The 19,911-nt window shown below is 40.7% G+C and overlaps 1 protein-coding gene across 1 annotated transcript in view; it reads left to right on the top strand.

Moving 5' to 3' along the window:
- Positions 1-19,911, top strand: part of SORBS1 (sorbin and SH3 domain containing 1) — a 162,801-nt gene that overhangs the window by 28,796 nt on the left and 114,094 nt on the right. The window contains exon 2 of the mRNA XM_066191365.1: positions 10,964-11,022. The gene's annotated coding sequence lies outside the window, so the exon portion shown is untranslated. The remainder of the gene's footprint in view (positions 1-10,963; positions 11,023-19,911) is intronic.

Genomic DNA, 19,911 nt, shown 5'->3' with positions numbered 1-19,911 from the left:
CTTAAGCTGTGCCAGGGCAAGGTTAGGCTAGACATTAGGAAGAATTTCTTCACAGAAAGAGTGGTTGGGCATTGGAATGGGCTGCCCAGGTGGTGGAGTCACCATCCCTGGAGGTCTTTAAGAAGACTGGATGTGGCACTCAGTGTTATGATCTAGTTGGCAAGGTGGTGTTAGGTCATAGGTTAGATTTGATGATCTCAAAGGTCTTTTCCAGCCTAGCTGATTCTGTGGTTTTGTGTAATTACACTACTGTAAGTTTAGAGCAATACTATTTGTAGGGAAAGTATTGGATGCACTATAATGAAGATTAGAAGCTTGGGTGGGATCTATAGCTATGAGATGTATTTGAAGGTTGAAATTCTTGTGTTGGCAAGTAAAAACACAAAGAGGAGAAATAAAACTGTGTGTTAGTATTGTTATTATGGTGTTACACTGTAAACTGGTATAAAGTCATTGACTGAAGAAGGTTCTCTAACTGTACTTGCTGAGAATTCAGTCTTTTGGGCCTATGTGTACTCCATTAATGCTGTTAATATCATAAGTTATCTTAATTACTTTTGAAAATGTTCTCTTAGTTTTCCAGATGGTACCCTGGATATAATGGGAACTTCCCCAATGAATTTTGCCTTCCATAGGCTGATAAGAATCTGTTTATTAAAGGTTTTAAATCCTCTCTTTTTATATTCATGTTCTGCTTCGGCCTTGTTTATTCATGACTGAATTCCTCTGATTATTTTAGCTGTTGTGTGTTCAGTATTTGATGCTTTGCACAGTAAACTGACTGTGCTATAAGATGTTCATTGTGCACTTAAGACAATGACCACTTAGCTGTCTCATTTCCTTAGCAATATTTTAAAGATTAATCATAGAGAGCAGTGTAAGCCAAGAAAAATACAGTTGAAATAGACTTTTCTTCATGTTTTTTTTTTTTGCTTAGACTCAATATTTTGATAACTTGGTGCAGAATGCACAACACAATCAAAATGACTTGTTCATGTGACTGAAATTTGGATGAGCAGCAATAGAGCAATTCCTAAATATGCAAGGCTAAATTTGTTGATCCTGTTTCTTGGCCTTTGATGAGAATGCAGTAAACAGATGTTTAATACCAGTGGCAGAATTGCACATGCTTCCCGTGGGATTTGAGGGGTGGCCACTCATTTGATAAACCCCAGGCAGAGGCAAAGGTATAGACTTCCAAGCAGCTGAAGCAATGGCTTCTGTGTCAGGGAGATTACGAAGTTGCCGATCTCTTTCTGAAATAATATTTTGGAATGGGCTTTTTTTGGCTTTTTTTTTTTTTTTCTGACAAGCAGTCAATCAGTCTTAACTGAGTGGCTGTGAATGAATGAGTCACGGGATCAACTAAACTTGAAGATGAGCTTTTAGTCTGTTGTTTGTAGTTTGTTTGAATACTTAGTAATACAGGAGGGAAGGACTGGGGGAATTTTGAGCTTACCTAGTGTGGATTTGACTGGGTTTTGGGGAGAGATAGCCTGTCACATGCATGCTGGCTGCGTATAATCTGAACACTATGCATTTAAACCCTGGATGGGGGAGATGCCTGGGAGGGAGGACTGAAGCTTACTGAGGCTGGATTGCCTGTGTGCAAATTAAGACAAATCTTCAGCAAGGTTACCTAGTCACTGCCCAGACCTTTGCCTGGCCAAGTTTCTCAACAGTTATGCCTCAGCTGAGTAAATACACCCTTTGAACAAGGACCAGAATTGACAACTGAAATAATGTTTGTCATGCCTTTGGGCTCAAGCACAAACCAAAGCCCTAAAACATGCATCTAAGATGTCAGCAGTCAGTCCTGTTTCCTAAATGAATGGGGTTTGTGTTCTGTGCTGTTCTAGCTCTTCAAGTATCCTCTATATCTCCTTTGTTCCATGCTCATTTTTTGTTACCTTCTTGGACCTTTTTCTTATTGCTTGGTCTTTTATACAACAGGATGAAGAGAATATTCAATTCTGCCAGTCTGATGTGGTGTCATTTCCATCTTTAATTACACAAACTCTTTGCATAAGATTGTGCAATTATTTGTGTTGTGGTAGTGTCTTAGACTTGTGTAAAGGTCTGCGTGGATTTTCACAAATGCAAAAGTGTGTATTGCTAATAAGACCTTAGACCTACTTTGGCCCATCTAGCTTTTCATGTAGAATGAGTATGAAGTTCTTACATATGGTACAGTTCTGCTGGTTTTGAAAGCAGGTTATAGTGCATCTGAGAGTCAGAGAAGGCATAAGGCCTGTCTGCTTCACTAAGTTATTCAATACTGCAGCTGGAGATGGAGAGGCCATATGCAATGTGTTGTCCCTGCATGACACAAAAGATTTCGTTTGGCAGGGGGTGCCTCAAGCCGTCACAGGTGTTCTTCTTTCATTTACAATAGCTCCATTAAAATATAAATGACTGCATTTATTACATCAGCTCTTTTTCCTTCTTTGGAATACCCCAGCTAAAGTTACATTACACATAACAAATGTTCTTGCTCCCTTGAGAATTAGTTTAATTACTGATGTAGGTGGGTAAAAGATCTATTGCGTCTGAGATGTTAATTTTATCGTGCTTTAATTAAGAGGTCAAGTGTGAAAGGCTGCAGAATACCTCCCACTTAAAGATGCTGAATAGAATGCTGGGGGTAGAAGGCACTGATATGATGAAGCTTTTGCTGTCTGTAGGAGTATCAGCTTTCCCTGTGCATCTCATTACAATGAGGTGGGCATCTGGAAATACATGCCAATTTCTGTTTGCTCATTGTGTTTTTTACCGTTAAAGGCATTTTCCATCCAGAGTCTTTGAAGCTCCAAAACAGCTTGTCTCTTCTTCTTCCTTCACTCACCACTAGTTTCCATAGGAAATGTCAGAACTGCGTTCTCTTGTCCAGTGTGTTTGAAGAATGGGACTGCAAGTATCCTATGCCCCTGTGCTCCGGCACAAGAGGGGATGTGGGGCAGGTGTTCATCGGAGGACCTCAGGCACTACCATCTCTGAGCATGCAGTTGTTTCTTGCTTATGTCTCACTGTGAGCATGGACAGATTCCTTTTGGCATTTGGTTTGAAAGTCTTCTTTCTAGCCAACTCCAAAAACAAGGAAATGGACTTGGAAAGCGTTCAGGGAAAAAGTGGGCAGCCGAAGGGTTATGTGTCTCATAACAAGATCAGAGAGAACTAGACAGTAGGAATTCCTTCCAGTAGGGCATCTGGGGCATTTTCCACTGAGCTTGTTATGTTTGCCCCACCAGCTGGAGGAGCAATGGCATAGATAAGTGCAGATGTTCACTGGATAATGTTTGAAGATTTTCTTGAGACTGACTTACTGCAATTTCAGAAAGACTAAGTGACCAAGTGAAGCAGTACTGTTGCTCTCTGAGCAGCTTTAAATATGACAGTTAATAATTTTTATTAACTCCTTTTTCATTGCTTACCGTCTATGCGAATTCGTGATTCATTGAGATGTTCTGTGATGTGTGATACGGAAAGTATCTTTTCAGAAAATTTCTTCTTGGATTTTTTGCTGCTGTTTTTCTGTGGTGGTCAGTTTTCCTGCTTTTAAAGGATAATAACAGTTCGGCTATGCCACTGACTTCTCTGCATCCCTGGAGAAAGATTGGTGTAATACTGGAAAAACACAGAGTTAAATATTAACGTCCACTACTGAATGTTCCTACTGAAAAAATCGGGAACGTTTCCAAGCAGTGAAAGCAGACTTTCCTTTCCTGTATTCAAGTTTTGCTGCTTAACTTTTAAGACTGCAGCTGGTTTGGTAATTGTAGATAGTTAAAAACTAGAAATTAGGAATCCTCTGTTTCTCAAATACTCTCACCCAGGCTGCTTCTTGCTTCCAGGTGATAGGGGAAGAATCTCATGTGGTGAATTAGTGCTGAAATGTATAATAAGCTTTTTCAAGGTAAGAGACTGATTTCTTTTTTTTTCCTTCCTGCTGTACTTCATCTTGCAAATAGAAGTTCCATTCTTGCTCTTTTGGTCAGAAATGTCACTTTAATAAATATCATGATTTGAGATTGATGATATAGTAACACCTTAAGGCAGAAAGCATACTCAGAGTTGGCATTCCTCTTGGGTTATGAATACACATAGCTGCCCCAGTTTGTACTAGCTGAGGACCTAATCAGCTAAGGCCACAAATGCAGCATTTCCTCCTGCTGACTTGAAATGTCACCACTAGTCTCTGCTGAGATAAAAAATGTGCATAAAGGAAATCGTGTTAAGGCAGAGGAGGATTCTTTCACTTTCAAGAGTTTCATGTATTTAGAACATATATTTATTCTGTCTTGTGGTGGTGTCAGGTGTCAAGGCTTCTGCCTCTGGGAATCCCTGCTCAAAGTGTTCTCAAGGTGTTACAGCTCTAATCTTTGTAGAGAGCTCAGGTATCAGCTGTGGTAAAGCAGGAGCAGTAAAGCCCAGAAAGGGCTGGAGTGGTTAATGTAATGTTTGTAGGGTGGTATTGCTGAAGCTTCTTTCTGTATATGTAAAAACTATGCTTCAGGATATGGACTTAATCCTTCAGAAATAAAATCATGCTTTTTGTTGTAAGTCTGATTCACTTCCATTTACGCAATAGCATCCCAAAGCAAGAGTGATCTTGGCATTTCCAGGAGGCACATGCTTCTGCCCACAAACAGCCAGTAAGATAAGTCAATAAAAATAAGCCATGCAAGGCATGAATTTCCTAGAGATGGAAGAAACCTATTAGGCTATCTAGCCCTCCTGCATGCCAGTGAGGAATTGCTTCAACTGGATTTGCTTTAAAGGACAGATGAATAGCTGAGTAAAACACAGGATCCCATTTTCTGTATGATACGGCTTTTATGCTTATGGTTTTATATGTATGTCTAGCTTTGAACTTCATAAGCAGCAATATGCCAGAGAAAATTTTTCCAGGCTCTTTTATTTAAAGTGTAACAGTGGTCCGAACAGAAACTCTTCTGATTGCACAGATGTGCAATTTTGCTTTGTGGAGTGATTTTTACCTCATCAAAAGAGAACAAGAAGAAAGGCAAGAATCTGTGAGTATGGCTACGAGAGCGTGTGTACATGTGTGTATTTGGCAGAGAGGTCTGTCCGTGTTAGATCAATTGTGAGGATAAATTCTACTACTCTCCCCAGCCTTAGGAGGGTGTTTTCCAAAGGCAACCCATCGGGAAGAGAACAAAGGCCTTGCTGCGTTGTGGCTGTGCGTGACACGCTGGTAACGCTAAAGCCAGCTCCCATTTCCTATTAAAGTAGTGTCTCGCATGTTCATGAAGCACAGGCACTGATGCAGCGTGATTCAGCTCATTGGGAGCTGATGCATCTAGTTCTGACATAGAGAGAGAAGATATCTCTCTCTCTGTGGTCAAAAAGGCAGAAAAACATGTTGCTGCTGCTGTTCTAAGAAGCTTCATCTGGTGATTGGACAGGGAATTGCAGGCACATTTGTTTCATTGCTTTAATTTTTTGCATTATTTCCCTTTTGTTTTTTATTGTTTTCTTACCAGTATTTGAATAGAAAAAGAGCTCTGTGGTAAATTATGTCCATGCCCCACTTCTTTCCAGACCTGACATGTTTATATATACAAAGAATTATGGTGGAATTAAAGAGAGCACCAAAGCAGCTCAGGAATTCTTTCGTAAAGCTTGCCACATTTTTAATAAATGGGCATATAGCAGAGACAGTGAAATCTGTTGCTCAATACCATAATAGGCAGTGCAATGCTTTTGCCTCTCTGTGTCATCCTTAACAGACGAATTTATTTTTGGTAATGAGACATTTATCTCTATCGCATCTATTAAAAGTCAGTTCTAGTGTCAAAAATCAGTTGGAAATAACATGAAGTTTAATGGTGAAATGTGTTTCTTTTGGATCCTTGTCGCAGCTCCATCCAATCCTGGGGATCCTTTTTCACTTCATTTTGGTGTATTTTTGCCTTGCTGCAACATGCATTTCCAGATGATTTAGCTGTTTTTCTGAGAGCATCATATAGTAGTGGGACTGTTTAGACTGTGTAAAGAAGCTTAAAGAAGTTACTTGCAGGACAGTAATTAACATACCATAATTTTAAATAATTGTTTTCCAATGCTTTTCTGTGTGTGGATCCTTTAGGAGTTTTTGTTAGTGGCAGATCCCTCCCTATCTGACTTAAATCTATTGAAAACAGACTTGCTTTACTTCACGGTCATCCTTGAAGCAGTCCACCAAAAAAAAATGTATAAATAGAGCCTGATTGGACTCCTCTGCTGCTGCAGAGAAGGAGTTCACATAGGAGTATTTTGGTAAAATAACACTATTAGTCAGAAAATATGGGCTCTGCATGTATTTCTGGTCCTGGCACAGTTCAGTTAAGGAAGTATTTTCACAATTGTGGACTGAGTACTTAATGTCATACTTCTGCAGGTCCACAAGCAAACCACTTTGCTGAATCTGTCGGTAGAGAAGCTTGTGTGGGTGCTAGATGAGTGCAATGGGGCTTTTGTAGGCATTTTTTTTGCATCCCGTGGGATTTATTAGATGCCTTTCAATGAGTTTTTAAACTGTTGTATAGCATTCTGCAGGTGGAATGTAATTTTCCTAGTGAGATCTGAAGTACTTGACAACTGGTGAAAAAACAACTCCCTCCTTTTAGGTTTGTAAGAATGATTCCTTTAAAGAAGCTGTCTGGTGCCTTTATGCACCTCCATCTTGTTAGCTATAAAAATGGGGGAAAGGCCAGGATATCAGAATGGCTTGCTGATGTGAAGTGACCCTGACACTTATTCCAGGAAGTTTATTTTCAGAAAGTGTTGATTATTCATACTTTGAGAACCCTTTAAAGTATTTATGATTCATACCAGACACTCCTCCTTCAGTCTTAATTGGCACCCATCTCATTAAGGTGACATTAGACTAAATACGTTGATGCAAGGAATGTTTTGACTTTTTAGCTGATAAAAGTGCTAATTATAAGAACTGCAACCTGTCTAGTAACAGAACTACGGATAACAAACATTGGAAGGTTACTATTCCAGAGGAATTACGTCAGCTAGCTCCATGGATGAAACATCTTTTCCATGGAAGAAATTGCATCCTACATGGAAGGGATTCTCTTCTGTACTGTACAAATCCTACAATTGTCTTTACCTACCCATTTCCTTTCACTCTTCCGGTCTTGCACAGAAGTTATTCTCCTCATTTGGCTCCTGCTGTACTATAAACAATGCCATCCTTTCTTCCCCCTATCGTCCTACACCCTCTTTTGAATAACTACGGTTGTTAAGATTACAGTCCTCATAAGGCTAGAGGGGGAGGAAAAAGTGTCCCTTCAGCTTCCTCTAGGGATCTTCTCTTGTTCTTTGCGTTACATAAGTCATTTTTTCCAAAGGCATGTTCGTGTTTGTTTTAAGACCTTTCAACAGCAACACTACTGCTGTGCTCCTTGATGCTCTTCCTAGCTTTTTGTTTAAAAAGGCATTGAAAGTTAGTAATTAAGTTAGGGAAACTTATTTGCTCTCATTGTATACTGTGAGAAAAACTTTCAGTACCTTGCACAGTGACTGCTTTGTGTTAAAAAAGAACAGATGCTCCAAAATGGCAGAGGCAGTGGCAGAACACTCCTCTGTTCCACCTCCTTCCTCCCTTCTCCCCAACCCTCAGGTTTTGCAGACATGCATGCTGACTCTGATGTGTCACGTACGCTGCAGAACCAGGCACGTGTGTCTTTCACACGCAGTGCGTGGAAAATGACAGCCGTCACATTATTTCAAGTGGTACAGCAGTCATCCTTTCATCTGCCAAACTGCTTCTTGCAGGTGAGAATTGGCCCTGTGTTAGACTCTTGTGGGTGGAAGGATGGATATCCATGCTCTTTGTTTTTTAGGTGTGTGATTCTGTATAGTGAGGGGGGTAAGGGGGGCTGTTTGGTTTTGCTGGTTTCTTTTAAATGAGGATCCTGTTTGGCAGCATGTTTGAGCTATGGAGTTCAGCTCCATAAAGTTCTAGTGATTTTTCCAGGGCTCTCACCACGTCTTACCCAGCTTTGTCAAATGCATTCTCTTTGCCACGTCTTCTACCTGGTTTATGCTTAAATACTTAACAGGTATCATCTGTGCTTAACAGAAGTATCTTCTGGGAGGTTGAACAGTGCACAGGGGAGAAGTGAAAAGCTCACAGTGAACAGTAGTTAGGAAGTACAGTAAAGGATGTTTTGATAGTTATGAATGAGATTTCTTCATGAGATGCAGGGAAGGTTGCCCAGAATATCTCCTCCTACCTCCAGCAACTTCCAGTACTGTATCATCTTTAGCAATGATCTTTAGGATATGTATTTTTGCTGCTTCAACCGGGATGTTCCAACATTTCGCATTTCTAAGTAATTTAGAAAATTTGCTTGAGCCCCATTTTGCATACTCCTTAATTTAAAAGTTAATACTTTGGATACTGTACTCTCATCTTGCTCAGGCTGTTTGGAAGCTGCACGGCTGCCACCTAACCAGAAAGACGATTGCACTTGCCAGAAAGGAAGCCTCTGTATATTTTGCCCTCACCAGATCCTTTTGTAGGGAATGGGTGGCATCCTGGATACTGTTTCTTCAAGCTGTAAATCAGTTTAAGAGCAGAATTTCATTTTGCTGTTGCGGCTTGCTGGCTGTTTGGAATGTGGTTGCAATGTGTGTCTGATCTTCAGGGATATCCGTAGGAAGTATGTGTTACTGATGGAACTTGATTCGACTTTCAGAGAATTTCTCCCTCATTGCAGACCAGTGGAAAGAGCAGTCCTTTGCCGCTCTGAATTAACATTAGATAAGAATGGTTCATGTCGGAGTTACTTAGCTAATGGCAACACCTACTATTGCTGCTATTCATAATAGTGTTTGCTCCAGTATATTTAGGCTTTTGGCTGTTTTGTGGTGTGTGGAAAATCCATGATTTTCCTTGAGCATTTCCTGCTGGAATTAGTATGTGTCTCACTTACTGTTCTCGGCCTTTGACTCTACATTCTAGCAAAAACCATCCAGGACTTTATTTTTTGGAGAGGTCTGATTTTTTTTTTGGTCTTGTTTTGTTTCTATTTCCAGAGTCATTTATTTGTGTGGCTGAGGGTAGGGCATGACTTGAGTTTAAAAGCTTTTGTGCAAGTAAACAATCTGTTTGTCAGATTATAGGCAACCTGTACTCAGCATTTGCCCTTCATAAATTAGTATGGGGTGGGGGTGAAACTGTATTTTTCATAACAGCACTGGCATTGGAGAATATATAGACATTGGATAGGTCTGATCTAGAGTAAGTATGGGACAGAAATGTAAAATACAGCTGTGCCATTGCTGGTGTGCCTCTTTTTTTTTTTGTTCTTAGAGTTCCTTTATAGGGAGTCCAGCATGTCAGTTTGGGCAGAACAGGGTTACTCTTCCCTCTTTACTGACAGTAAGCGAGAAATTAAGAACTGGATGACACAGGAAGATAGAGAGCCTGACTAGGCATGCAGGCAAAATGTGTGCTGGGGAAAGGGGTCTTAGGGTGTCAGTGGTACCACATGATGCCTGATTTGTATGCCCAGTGGTGTTGTGGCATGTCTGTGGTTTACTCTATCCAGAGTGGTGGGATTTATCTATTGACTGTTGAGGAAAACAAGGATCAGAAATGGAGGACGTAGAGTGAAGAGGGATGAGGTGTTCCTAGCCCCAGTCCTTACTTTGGGATACCAGGAAGCAGTGAGGCACGTCGTTTTCTGAGAGGGAGGAAGACGTAGGGAAGTTGAAGGGCATTTTACTCCCCGTAGCAACACTGTGACAGGGACTTTCACTGACTGGAGTACCAGTAAGAACATATCAACACATGCATAAGTCTTGTGATTGAAAAAAAGACCAGTAGGTTAGAAAATCTTAGAATTGCAGAATGGTTTGGTTGGAAGGGACCTTGAAGATCACCTAATTCTCAGCCCCACACCGTGGGCAGGGATACCTTCCTGGTATCCACCACCACTGTGGCACTGTATCCATACATACAGGTATCCACAGGCTGTGTCCTTGGCAAGTGCCTAAGAAGGCACCTGACTAAACAGTAAAGGCCAGTGTTCTGAGGCAGATTTCATTATATATGAGCACTTTTGTACTAGTCCTGCCTCTCACATAACTTTGTGATAAAGTACTGGAGTAGTCTGCCCGGGGAGGTGGTGGAGTCACCATCCCTGGATGTGTTTAAAAAAAACTGGATGTGGCACCCAGTGCCATGGTTTAGTTGAGATGTCAGGGCATGGGTTGGACTCAATGATCTTGAAGGTCTCTTCTAACCTAGTGATTCCGTGATTCTGTGTGATTTGAATTAAACACAACATAGTAAAAGTAATACTAGGACATTCATATACATCAATCAAGCTGTCAGTTTTGTGGCAAGGTAGGAGAATTTAGCTATTTGAAGAATTCTATGATATTTTTAGAAACTTTGGAACACACTTGAAAAAGATCAAATACAATGAGTAGAAGTTACTCTGCATAAGTTGCATGCAGAGTGTTTTCGTATTTGTCTCTATTTTAACCTGTTATGGAATCTAAGACCTTCTTGACACCAAGTGAGTCTGTGGGGGACGTATTAGATCAAAACATATTCCTGTCTCCAAGTGCTAACAGCAGCACATTCAGTTCTCTGGATTTCAGCAGCTAAAGTAGGTGTTGCAGAATTTTGGCTCTGCTTCTCTTTACAGAATGATAAACACAAATGATGTTGCCTTGCGTTTCATATAGACATGCAAGATCTTGTCTTATAAAAGCTGATTCATAGACAAATGGTGACTCTTAGCTTTAAAAGATAACAAGGCTAGTTGAACTGATGGGCCACAAATAATTGACAAATTTTCTCCCTTACCTCAGGGTGGTGGCTTCTTTTATATTAAACTGAGAGAGCATTTTATTGTTTATTTTTTTTCCTGACAGCTGCATTAGACTATTGTATTCTAGAACACTTACTGTTTGTTTTTTTCTTTTCCAGGAGGAGTCTAGAACATACCTGTAGAGCTGCAGGTTCTCTTTCTCTGAGCTCTGCCAAAGGTATGTAAATGTATGTTACACGCTGTTACTCTCCTTTGTGTTCATCTAAATTGCTCTATGGACATTTCCAGAAAAGCGACATTCAAATCTATTGGCAGGAGGTGACTACTTCCTTGATTTTTGAATGCAGTGTTTCAAACACAATTCAAAGGTCTTCTCCAGAGAGTTGCATTGAATCAGAACTTGAGAATTCAGGTTAATGTACACAACAGTGCTTGCACACTGCTACAAGTGGTGTTCAAGTTTAGGCTTCCTGGTGATAGATGATGGGTGTTTCAGGTGTTTGAAGAACAAGAACGTATCTATTTAATAGCAGGTGGACACTGTTTTCAAAGTGTCTGTTAATTAATGATTCCCCTTATAATATTCTAAGTCCTGAGCAAAAAACGTGGCATAAGGGAGGCACTGTCTCCTTCCCTTGCCAAGTCTGGGAGTCATCCTCACTCTCTGTAAGAAAGGCTGGATTTCTAGTTGGGCACTGAATCCGAGACTGTATTGTTCCTCCTCAGCAGCTTGGTACCTGAAAGAGTTTTTACCAAGAGAACTGCCTGACATAGAGAAAAGGGTTTCAGCAAATGTGTAAAGTTTTGACCTAAAAATAGGATAATGTGGTAAATAAGAACCTGATGTTCAAATGTTCAAAGCTATCTTTGCTGTCTAGTTGGTTGTATAACTTGGAAGAATTGCAATAGCTTTTGTGGTGATAATTATTAACATATGATTGCAGAGCTAAGAGTAAAGAATAGTGTTTTTTTATAAATATCACTATAAAAGCCCATAACACAGCATGGTATTTTTTATATATCTGTATCTATAAATGCAAAATTCCCAAGTAAAATTCTAATCTCTAATGAGCTGTACGTGTCAGCATGACAGTGCCTGCCTAGTAACAGAAAGCAATGTATGATGAAGAACAGTGGGACTCTTTTGGGTTTAGTGGTATTTTTGTGGTTTTTTTCTTCCTTTTGAATAGAGGGTGGGAAGTGGTTCCTTTCAACTATTATACCACATAAGCTTTGACTGCAATTTTTACTCCTCTCTGTACCTTCTAAGGGTACACCTCCCTTTTGTAGCTGGGGCTGGTGGTGGCCCAGGTTCTCAATGAGCCATAGGCAGGGTAGGTGCTGGTTCTCTCTTTCGGTGGTACAGGAAATGTAAACATTTTCTAGCTCTGCATTTGCAATGCCAGATATTCCCTGACCTTGTGTGAACTCACCAATGCTTTTCTGCCTCCATAAAGCCCTCTTTTCAGGGTGGGAGAAAGAACTGAGAATGAATCGGAATTAATTTCCACAAAGTTTTCCTAAGTAATTCTCAGCCACCCATGAGTTTTCCTGGAAGACTGGTATACAAAAGGCCTTTGTCTCTAAATGGATTTATTTATTATTTTTCAATCTAAATGCCTAGCCTGACCCTGATTTTAAAGGGCTTCTTAGTCCCCAAGGCTTACCAGTTCATCTTGAAATAAACCTTTTGAAGACATGACTCTTCTGTGAATTCACAAGGCATCATAATTTGGTTCATACCAGAATGAATGGAAATTAGTCAAATCATATCTGAGTCCAAACTGGTTGCATTTTAGAGGAACCAGAGACAAAGCAAAACATCTATGAAAGCAGTTTTACGGTTTCTACAGAAACACATTGTTGTGAATTAGGTCTGGATTCCTTGACAAAACAAATTCATGGGTGAAAGGCACACTTTCAGCAACTGGTTCAGAGTTCCTACAAACTGTGAACTCTGAATTAATAGTGTAAGATTAATTGCTCAGTTTTCTATTATTTTGATTATTTATTTGGGTACTTGACAATGTGTTCTTTAGAGGCAATAGAAAACAACAAACAGATCTCCACCTTCTCCTCTTTGTTTCAAGTTAGTTTGCATTAAGCACAAAGGCATTGTACCACTTGTCCAGCTCATGATGCAACAGTTAATAGCATTTGAAAATAATGTTCCTCAAACAATGAGGGCTTCACCAAAAGATTTACGTTCTCCTGTGAAAATCCTCTCATATGTGAGCTCTGATATTTGATGAGCTAGAAAGTTCATGAAAATTACTACATCTCTAGGAGAAATGTTCCTGACACCAGATACAGCAGGTAGAGAGCTGGGAACCAGTTTTGGCGCAAGCGCGGAACATTTGCAACTGGGTGGAAATTTCTGTAGAGAGTTCAGCTTTCAGTCATATAGGGGCAGATTTTCTGAAGTGTTTCTGTTCTGATCTTTCTGAAAGTCTCTCTCCGTAACTCATTTGCAAACAGCCTTTCTCCTCCATGCCCCTTCCTTTAGATCTGTAATAATCATCACTTGATGAATCACGCACACCTTTCCTCCCAAACAGATCATAATTTACACCAAATCTGAACTCTGAAAACTGTGTTGGTTACAGGTAAATAGGTGTTGACTAGTGATGAAATCTCATCATGCAGACTTTAAAAGTCTCTTTTTAAAGACTGAAGTGGTGGCATATGCTTTATGCCACAGAATAAACTGTTTAGAGTCCAACAGATTTCACTGCTACAGGATTTTTTCCTAATAGAGTTGTCTTTTGCTTGGACTTGCTTCTACCACATTTAGCTATTTTTCTTTCCTAATTCACACTGTCAACTGGGAAAACCTTGTCAATTCATCTCTTGGTCAAATTCTCTTTCAAGGCTAAGACATCAAGAGTACTATTATTGAAACTATATTAAAATTAACAGGAAAGAGAACCTGATCCTAGGATGCAGTGTTGGAAGTGGGTGACTGGATAGGCACCACCTAGCACTCCTCATTGCAGAGCCCCTACAAACGTGCCACAACAGTGATCCTTTATATCCTTGGATTTCATGGCAACAGGGCACAAATTGTTTAGGTTATGGGATAAGACTTGTCATCACCAGTCTCACCGTTGGGAACAACCTGGTATAGAAACAACAAACCCCAAAGCTTTCCTTTCACACAAATTGTGGAAATTTTGATGTGGTTTGTCTCCATGAGTTTTAGCATGAGACTCGATGACAGGTAGGCCTGACACTCCTGCTGTCCTTGTTGCATTTTCTCCATTAGCATCACTATTCATTGGCCCAGAGGCCAAGACGTCATTCATTCCCTGTTTGCTTGAGCAGTTGCTTCTTGTGTGGTGTGCTTGTGCTGATGAATCACTCAGCTCCTATTTGGTGCCTGAAATAAAAACTATGCATCTGATCTGCCACTGGGTTTTTCTTTCACAATTAATTCTACACAGGACATGATACAACCAAGCCCCCAGGAAAATCATGCCAAGAGCAGTGTGAAAAGGGGACAAGACCATTCTGTACTCTTCGGCCAACATTAAGGAGAAAGCAAAGATGTGAAAGGTTTGTTTAAAATGTTATGACCTTGGGGGTCTGGAGATAGATAACACAGAGGAGATAAGGTACAGTGGCTGTAGCTGAATGCAACCTCACATCCATAGTGCTAAGCTTTCAAACTCTATCCTGTTTCAAACACGGAAAGAGCAGATAGGGCCATTTCCGGTACTACGATGGCTCATGGTTTGTTAGGCTACTTCAGCTGTTGGATCCTTTAGCTTTGAAACTGCAGTGTCACCAAAACCCTGCATTTTGTTTTATTCCAGAAGCTTCTGACAGTCAGCAAGGATTGTATCCAAACAGTCCACTGAGTATTAGCACATAGCTTGTTCCAGCAAATGCATTAGTACCTATTAAACATTTACACAGCAGCATAAAGTTAGACAAGGATTCACAAACATAAATAAGACCTGTTCTTTGCACTGTAGAGTCACCAGTCTCAGTCCTGCCTAGATAATAACATAGAGAACGGCTACTTGTAGGAGGAAGGGTGAGAAATGTTTGAAGGAAAAGTGATTTCTGAGAAGGTGGTGACTGGAGAAGGGGATTTGCGGGTCTAGAAACTAATGAATCAGAAGGTGTAAAAAGAGTGAAAATGGGAAATGAAACAAGATAACAAGTTTAGGAGGTAGTAAAGAATGGAAAAGAAGTTGTTTACTATAAGTTTGAATATGAAATGGCCAGAAATGGGCAGGAGAATTTTGTCTTGCCACTTTTTAACATTCAAGCAATGTGTTCAGTATGCAGATCTGATAGAAAGTGTCTTCCAAAGTATTGAGGACAGGAGAGAATGGAGTAAAGTCTTTGTCTTTAAAAGCACTACGTATAGTTTCTTTGGTCTGATCAAAATGCAAGTGTTCTTTATTACCTTTTGGTCTTTGGAGCTCTACACCTTTTTTCCCTTCTCTGTGCTCCACCTAGGAAACTTCTTCTATTGTTTGGTTCTTCCAGAACTGAATTTCTTTTCCCTAGGTTAATACTGAATTCTTGAGACTTTTAACAGATATTTTTAATTTATTTTTTTAACAGCAGTATCAAGGAATTGAAAACCAAAGAGTGGTACAGATATTTTTATCTCTTGCTTGCCATGTGTCCTATATGGGAGCTACAAGGAAGCAGCTTCCAGCCAAATGGAATCTCAATAACTCTCTAAGTCTAGTGAACTGTATAGAAAGAGAGAAATAGTGATGTTGTAACATGAGCAGGCACTGAGCAGAGCTGTCTAGGACACTAGACAGCCCTCCCCAAAAATCATACCAAACCAAACAAAAAAACAACCAAGAAACCACAAAAACACAAGTAGCAAAAAAACACCCTCAAAACCCCTGATGTCCTTTCTGCTCTTTAAAACCAAAACTGTCCAAGATGAAGCAGTGAGATAGTTGGTGCTGAGAAAGAATTGCCATCACTTGCTACTTTCCTTTTTGCTGTCTATTAGCAGTATTGGGAGCAGCAGAACTATCCAGCAGTTTTGACACAGCCAGGTTCATCATTAAAGTGCATGCAATCTTGACCGTGTTGCTGGGAAGCTTTTGACCTATTAAAACAAATGAGTCCAAGTTCTTTGTAGTTCATTAAAAAATTTCATGTCAGTGCCACAAAATTAGGCAGGTTTCTGCCAGTTTTGGTTGGTGGTGCCTTGAAGTTTCATCTGAGATCTAGGCACAGTGAAAGACTCTGAGTATACAACCTTAAAAATATGTAGCATTAATATAAACTTCTTCCTGTCTATGAAATATCAGAAAGTGAAGTGACACAGCTCAAGTCCTGGAGAGAGAGACTCTGAGTAATTCAGAAAATGAAATGCAGGACTTTGCCTAGGGCTTTTCAGTGCCTACGCACCCATTTTCTTCCTGCAATAAATCTGCATGTGGCATTTGGAAAGCAAAATTTTTTTTCACCCAGTGCTCCACTTAATATTCTCAAGACTATTATACTTCTTTTTGCTCTCCCTCACCCCCACAGTAATTTTTAATATACAGATATCAGAGGAGTACTAAACATTTGGCTGAATGCAACAGCTTTTATTGGAGCCCTTGCGGTATGTAGGAAATCACATGGTGGAGAGCTACTTTTACAGAGACAGCAAATTTAGGAGTAATGCTTTCAGAAAAGGGATGTCCTGCCACCAGCTTTTGTTCTCTGACCCCGTTGCCAGTGAAGTGAGGGGGCTGGTCACTGTCTGCCTTGTCCCCTCTCTCCAGCTCAAGGCCATTTGTGAGGGACAAGCGCCTCAGCTGCAGGGCATGCAGAAACTGTGACTGAGACTAGAGCCAGGACTTTAAAGAACGAAAACCCTGTTGACGAGTATTTTTGTGGACTGTCTGTAGTTTACACAAAATCTGCATGACTTTAGTTTCTGGTTCCAGGTTTGTAGGTGCCTGGGATCTTCTAATCTCTCTCTTGGCAGCTTTGTCACTGTGTGCTCACCCACTCCTTGTGGCAGGGCTGCGCCACCGGCCTAGGGAATGCGTTACTGCTCCTTTGGTACGCTGATGACCGAGTTCAGGATTTGGTCTAAAGTGAGCAGGGCTGCTCAGGGAAACATAACATTGCACAGGAGGGGATGGAACCACTGCACCCATCCCTCCTCTGCAGAGCCATCTCTACAAATGAGTGACTGGAAGTTGTACTACCTTACAGTGGATGTTTACAGTACTGGTCCAGCTGGAGTTTATTGGTTTTGGTCTGATCTCCAGTTAACATAAGCTTGTGAAAGTGTCTTCAATTGGGCTGATAGCGAAACCAACTTTTGAGAGATGAAGCAGAGTGATGGTAATTTGTATAAATGTCTACTGCCACTGCAGGCACTGGTGCCAAGGAATGACAGATGGAGAGTGGGAAATGTCACAGAGAAGGGGGATGGGACCTGTGAAATACCTGTAAGCTTAAGATTTGTACCTGTAAATAAGCCTTCAGTGGCAGCTAATAAACGGAAGGATGATTAGAAGGAAAAGTGGAAAGTAATACAGATACTAAGCACGCTTTACAAAATATTTCCAAGAAATCAAATTTAATCCAGAAAGAAAGCCAAAGAAATACCAAAGCCAAAGCTGATCATCTGAAGGTGAAATGGAAACTAAAAGCAGTGCCAAGGTTAAGGATTATTTTTGTCTCCTGCCCATGTATTATCATGGAGGAAAAAGCAGGGACTTGTTTTTTGCCTGCCCCAGAACCAAGCTGGACAAGTTGATTAAGGGATACTTTAGGATTGGATCTGGGGATGGAGAAGAAAATAGACAGTGGAACATGTGGAAAACATCTGGTCCAAGGAGGCATTTTAGAGTTAGCTTAGGCAGGAGGGAAGGAGGAGCAGCTGTGCAGTATGCAGGGACCACCAGGGCTGCAGTAATAAACAGGAGGGAAAAGGAGGCCGAGCTAGGGTAAGGATTCAAGCAAATCAAAGAAATAGGCAGAGGGAGGACCCAGACTGCAACTTTGTGACCAGAAGACCTCTCTGGTCTAGAATGAAAGTGTGAATTTGGAGTGTCTCTTGGTATGCACTACCTTTGAGTTAAACTCTTTCCAGGGAAAGGAACAGAGTGCTTTCTTTGGATTTGTGCTGAAAGCAGGGTAGGTAGTAAACTTCCAGAACCTTTTATCAGAAATGGTGTGTCCTTCATGGAGGGGGAGATACCACCCTGTAATCGGGAGGAAAATGATCTGCCTGGAGAACATTAAGGCAGGCAAAGAGGAATGGTGCTAGGTTACGGCTTCCAGACCTTCCTCTCTTCCTTGGGAGTCAATTCAGATCTTTGTTTCCTGCTCCTTAGAAGGGACAAGTGCATTGCTCTGGAAGTACAAGCTTACTTGTTCCCACGTAGCTGGTTTCTTGAACCTGAGTTCTCTTGGCTTTTACTTTGTTGCACTGAACTGTAAAAGATCTTTTGAGTTCTTCTGTGGATCTGTGGTTTCAGGACTGCTGTAAACTGATCCAGGTCCTGGCTGGTACTGAAAGGACATGGCCCTATCCCAACTTCACCCTTACTTTGTGTTTGCTCTAGTGCTGGTGTGACATGGTCAGGTGAACTGAGAATGAATCCAGCTGAAAACTTACCCAGCAAAGAAAAAATGGTGCCTTACAGACACGGGGAAGCTACTATGTGCCTTTGTCAAACAGGAGGAATACCCAGCTGCAGCTTTCCCAGAATTGCTGATTGTTTCTTTGTATGTGACCCTGAGGCTTCTGATACTGATAAAAGCTTTTGCATTATGTAGATCAGTGATCTGATAATATGTGGCATCTCCCAGGTCCTATTTTTCTGGAAAGTAAATTTTCCCCCACACACATTGCTGAAATTACACTGCCCTTGTTTCTCTCGTTGTCTGACTTCATATCCTTTACATGGTGCTCATGGGAAACTGCTCCAAAGCTCATTGAAAGCAGTAACATGATCCATGTTACTGATAGCAGACTTTGGATCAGAAATAAATTCATTCATTATGCCTCGCAGTTGTACTGCTTATACTCCACAGCTCAGTTTCTTTATCCCATGGTGTATTATTAAAGACAAGTTAAAATAAAATTCATCCTATGCAGCCCATTGCCTCTATTACCCTTGAATTTATTGGTAGTTCTTCCTATACTTAGAGGACCCCTAGATCTCATCTAATCCCTGTTTTCCTTTTCTTGGATGAAGGCATCTGAAAGTGCTTGTACGATTACTATACTCAAACAATTCCAGTACAGCTCATTCCGTGGTTATGCTACACCACCATTATCATAATGAGACACGAGAAGTTGCAGTTGTGGGATTGCTTCCTTGCAAGTTGAAAAGAACTGTCCACAGATGGGCAGAGTTATTATACTGGATTTTGGTTGGGACTAATGTCTTTTTCCAGTGTAGGTGGGCTGGAGAAAGAAAACCAGCTAAACTTTTCATGAACCACATTAAAAGAAAGTTTTCCTTCCCTGGTGAGAAAAGCCACTCCCAAAGCAGAGTGCTGTCAGAGTGGGTGGGGAAGGGAGCTGGAAGGGAGAAGGGAATCTGTTCACCATCCAGTGAACAGATTGAGACTGTTGAGGTTCTGCTCAGCATCTAAGATGCTTGATCACGTTGCCTCAGCCAGCCAGTTTTCCAAGTTAGGTCAGTCTCAGTTTGGTTCCATAAAGCGTGTGCATTTTTTTTTTAATGGATTCTGAGAAATGTGAACCTTCTTTGCTCAGGGAAGGTATTAAAATATCCCATGGAACTTCAGATTAAGCCTTGCAATTTGTGGTGACTTCAGTCAAAATGAATCTTATCTTCCATGATCATATAAAATGCTCTGCAAGGACAACTTGCTGCTCTCTGTTGAGAGAGTGCTTATTTCTTTAAAAGATAGCACTGCTGAAGAATGTGTTAATACATGTTAGGCTGAAAGTGGGAATTGAGAGCTTGAGCACCTTGATTATGTCATAGAACAACTGGTCTAAAGACAGTGTTAATAATCTTATGTATCTTAATTTAATAAATACAGGTATTAATAAAATCAGTGTGAATTTTCCAGAGATAGTAGCATCACTAGTAATACAGTGCATGCCATTCCAGAAGCAAAAGTCTCAGTTTGTTATTTT

The sequence above is a fragment of the Chamaea fasciata genome, unplaced genomic scaffold (genome assembly GCF_029207755.1).
Source record: "Chamaea fasciata isolate MVZ Bird 193981 ecotype frontalis unplaced genomic scaffold, bChaFas1.0.hap1 SCAF_9, whole genome shotgun sequence".
In the NCBI taxonomy this organism is placed as follows: Eukaryota; Metazoa; Chordata; class Aves; order Passeriformes; family Sylviidae; genus Chamaea; species Chamaea fasciata.
Note: the sequence above shows the minus strand (reverse complement) of the source record. Positions and strands in the feature narration are given on the sequence as shown.